The sequence below is a fragment of the Anser cygnoides genome, chromosome 3 (assembly GCF_040182565.1).
Source record: "Anser cygnoides isolate HZ-2024a breed goose chromosome 3, Taihu_goose_T2T_genome, whole genome shotgun sequence".
Taxonomy (NCBI): domain Eukaryota; kingdom Metazoa; phylum Chordata; class Aves; order Anseriformes; family Anatidae; genus Anser; species Anser cygnoides.
The window spans coordinates 22,202,750-22,207,749 of NC_089875.1; positions in this window are offsets into that span (position 1 = coordinate 22,202,750).

A 5,000-nucleotide genomic window follows, 5' to 3' on the forward strand; every position below is an offset into this window, starting at 1 on the left:
ATCTCCCCACAGCTTCCTTTCAGGTAGTTGTAGAGAGCAGTAAGGTCTCCCCTGAGCCTCCTCTTCTCCAGACTACACAACCCCAGTTCCCTCAGCCACTCCTCATAGGACTTGTGTTCCAGAAAATACTGGTTGACCTAGTAATTCCTGAAATATTACTAACACAGCTCAAACTACCCAGCAGCCGGCTTGCAATTCCACAGTAGGAAACAAGACAGAAAACATTATGCTGGATTGCAATGTTAATTTATGTGTTGTCAGGTCAGGAAAGAGACAGAATAGCTTGTTTGTATATATTACTGTTGACTCCATTACAGATGAATAGAACTTTAAATCTGTCTTTTTCTGTGGATATTAAATAATTTTGAAAGGATAAGGTTGCATATGCTCTGTATAAGACTGCAGAACATCTCGTAGGAAAAGAGCAGAAAGATATGAGAAAATGCAGTAGATGAAGGCATGACTGAGAAAGTGGTTGCACAAGAGCCAGAATAAATAACAGAAGTTTGCAGATCACTACAGAGCAAAAGCCAGTGGAAAATACTTGTTTAAAAGAACTGTGGGCCTGACTCATCACTTTGCTATAGCACCAGTCAAATGATTCAGCGTGGTTCACCATCACACAACTGAATTAATGCAGCAACAAAATAGGTTAAAACATTCTCTTTCCCACCTCTTCTGTTGTGGTAAAGAAGGAAATATGATGGGTAAAACAGGAACAATACCAAGAGAAGTGGTCAATAAATTCAGACTGACTGAGGAGATTGGATGATTGAAGCTGGTAATGGTATGTGGAACATTTCTTTGTCAGAGACTAATACAAACCTGGATCAGGTCAAGAATGACAAAAACTGGTGACCATATGCAAAATGAGTCAGTGCTGTTGGTATTCACGCTAGCAAAAATGCCATGATGATTGACAATAATTGGAACTCTTGTTAACATTATCGGCAGAGAGGGAAACCATGTTCTAAGAAGACAAGTAGGTTGATTGCTCCTCTTCTCTGCAAGCTGAAAAAGCGCTATTAAGTAGTAGTCAAGTCAGACTGGTGGTACTTGGGGTTCTACTCACTATATATAGAAGCTCACTCAGTTTTAGGTGGGACCTTTCAGTAGCTTTATATTTATTTTAATTTATGGACAGAAAGAAAAGTTAGAATGTCACAGAACTAAGTAAATCAAATACCGTGAAGCAATTACTCTCTTGATCTTGGTCTTGGACAATAATAAACAAGACAGACACTTCCCTCTATATTGGCTGAAGGAATTGAACTTTCATGTCTATTTCTTCAACTCTCTTACTTTGAAAACCTGTTGTTTAAATTTTGAAAAGTATTAGAATTTACCTTTTGATGTACATCCTGTTACAGTCAAATTTGGGTATCTTCTAAAAAATCTCTCATTTCCTATTTTGTGCTGTGATGCCCTCAGATAGAAATGACTCACTATAAAAGGGTACCAGTGAATCAAACTTTAAGTAAAATATGCAACACTGAAAAACTGGCAGATGTGGGAATATACTGGAAGCTTGACTCTCATTGACACTTAACCCCTTTCTTCTACAAAGACAATGAAGAAGCTTAGACATTTTTATTTTTTTATTTTTCTCTGTATAATCTTTCTTGGCTCTTGCAACAAGAAGTATTGTTAGCAATAGTACTCCAAACAATTGAGAGGAAAATACTAATTTTGTAGTAAGTAGCAACCATTTAAATTCAGACTTGTGTCTTAAACTGAATCTTATCTTCCAGTTTGGTTCCATTTATCCATCAAACACACTGGCACATTTTTATTTGAAGAAGCACTTGGTTTTTACTAATGTTTTGCAGCTGAAACCAGCCTTCCTTTCTTCTATAAAATACGCTCTGACGGCCTAAGTTATGACTGTCTGTAGTTTCAGCTAGACTGAAATTGTACCCTGTCCATGGCCAAGTGTCTATTCAATCCTGCTTTGTGCTGTCACAGCAGGAAAAGAGGCTGAATGCACAAGGTTTGGACAATTTTGCTGCTGACAGCAATCTCAGTGATATCGGGCCAGCTTCCTTCCATCCCATGGTTGTGTTCACAAATACCACTCTCTGTTCTCAGGAGTGGCAACATTTTACAGTTAGTTTATGATTTTACATACTTTGCAAGGAGGCTGTGACTCCCATGCCACAACAAGAACCTATAGCCTGTCTCTACCATTGTACATGATGTAAAATTACAATCTAATAAAAAGTTCTTTCTTTTGAGTCAACAAAATTCAAATGTGAGGTGTAAAAAAAAAAAAAAAAGGATTCAAAATGCCACCGCAAACATGTACAGACCTAAGTGTGATCTCACTTAGAGTATAACAAAATAGGAGAAATCCATACAAAACAGAGAATACCTTGCTGAACTCTAAGCATCAGCATGATGAAGATGAAAATCAGCTGTTTACAGGATTGTATTTTGTCGAAGCCAAAGAATAATTCAAGAATTTTAAAAAGAGAGAAATCAAATGCTATTATATCTAAAACAGGTACATAATAAAGAAAAAAAAAAAGTGTCATTTTGGATTACATTGTATGGGTCTGTTTTATTTTTAATAAAAAATAAGTATCACAAAAACGGAAGGAGGCAAGCTAAGGGCATTCAGAATGATACAAGGACTCAAGGGTCTTATATATTCAGAAAGGTTAGAGAAAGTAGGTCTGTATTGTTTGGAAAAGAGGATCTTATGAGGGACTTCAACGAGATACATGAAACTCTAAAGGGACCACAGAAGAGAGATGCAGCAATGCTATTTGAGCTAGTGTCAAATGCAAGCTCAAGGGGACACAGAATTATGCCAGAGAAAAGCCTAACAATGAAACTCTTTAGGTGAAGATAACTCATACTAGGAGAAAAATACTGATGTCTGCAATGACTGTAAATAGACAAAGAGTTTAAACACTTTAAAAACAAAACAAAACACAACTTGAGAAAGTGGTGTTGAATCAAATAAATGTTTCTGTAAATGGAAAGACTCAAATCAAAGTTTGAGTTATGATCTTTGTCTTCATAAGAAGGTGTGACCCAGAATTAATTTTTTCCCCGACAGCATAGTGGGCGGTAGAGAAAAAGTGCTTTGAACTTGGCCCCTCAATATCCCTATTGTTTCACTCCCAGCATGGTCCATCAAGTAATCAAGTCAAAATGCAGTAATCAGGTGAAACATCAGGCTTAGAGAATTAATTGCAATGTCAGCCCTTGGCTGGCCCATCAGGTTCTCCCGTTTTAAACAGTCACTTCATTACTCAGCTGCACACCGTCTCACAGCCTATCCACCAGCCACCTCCCCAACAGGGCTTTCACTCTAGCACTGGCTGGGTCATGAGATGCTCAGCGGGCACTTCCCTCGTCCTCCTCCCCTCATTCAGTCCAAAAGGGCAGCAGGCGGTGGTGGTATGGCAGCACATGCCACCTGTACCTTCCCCCAAGATGTGCATCCTGGCACTGGTGTCCTGAGGCTGGGGAAGTAATAGCCTGGTGCTGTGAGCAATCATCATACGAGTCCACCAAGAACCTGACCAGCTGGGAGAAGAATCATAAAATCAGAGAATGGCTTGGGCTGGAAGAGACCTTAAGAAGAAAGGCACATAACAAACATCAAAATGCCAAAAACTCTGGGGCAAAAATTGTGTTAGAACGACCTGAAGGATGAGGGAGACATCAGCACCTGAGGGGTAAAAATCCACGCAGTGTCTCATATCATCTCCAAATGAAGCTATTCTGTGCATCCAATTACTCTAAACTCTCCCTATAGTGAAATCATCAGGAAAAAAAAAAAAAAAAAGTATGAATCACACTTGCAATTCAGTCAAGTAGCATCACCACAGGTTAGAGTTGGGTTTGACAGGGATCCTAATTTGTGTGTGAGTCCTTGCCCTGTCTGCATTTCTTACCTCAAGACTTCCTACAAAACTGCAGCAACTCTATAATCCTCTCTACATCCAAATCATTAACATATATTGGACCTTAAGGTTATACTGTTATGGACATTAACATCAAGTTTTATAACATTGTAAATATGCATTCAAATACATCTTTATTCTCAGCTAACATATGTAACATTTCATCCCCCCCCCCACGTATTTATTGGTATTTATTGTATTAAAATTAATTACTATGATCCACTTGCCTGTCCCAAATGTGCCCTAATTCCAAGAAAATTATTTCATTTCAGAGAAAGAAACTCGTACTTTCACATACATAATTATAGAAAAAAGGTAACAGTTACCTGACAGAGGTAAACCTAGCATCTATTCAGCACCAAATTTCCAACAGAATGGCAATATTTTGAAATGTAGTGCATGAAGATATTTTACATCCAATTAGGCAGGGAAGCCAAGCTGAATGGGTTAAAATTTGCCACCGATCCCAGCTAGGTGATTTTCTTAACTCCCTAAGGGTTCAAACTGCAGTGGGAGGAAAAAAAGTAATTATGCAATCAATAGGAGAAGGGAAAATATGTCCCAAACTGGTTTGTCTGCACAAGGTACAGATTCCTCAGTGGTCTGCAGGCAGAGCTGAGTTCCTCAGCTTATTCTTTGGCCACACCCAAAATAAAAACTAAGGGATATTTTGGGGAATAGAAAGACACAGCAGCTCAGCTAATGTCCCAGGCAGTATATTCGTTACAGGCTCATCAGAGTGGATGCCTGCAATAGGAAGATTAAATACCCATTTACCAGCATCAGAGGAGAGTTTGGTTTTATAATGTATTGTCCCCTATTCCCCGTGAGGCTGCTTTGTTTGATAAAATGCTGAGTGTGGTGTAAAAATATCCCTCTCTCTGTAATTTGCACTCCTCTCCATTTAAAGCTATTCTTGCTGCAAACGAGAATTGAAAGCTGCTAAAATTAAGTGGTGTCAGTTCTCAATGACACTTTAATGATAGAGCGCTCGGCAAATGAGATGAGAATGAATTCCAGCTTCTCTGCTAAAGATAGTAACCAGCACTAAACAGCACAGTGCTCCAACCAGGCTACACTTCA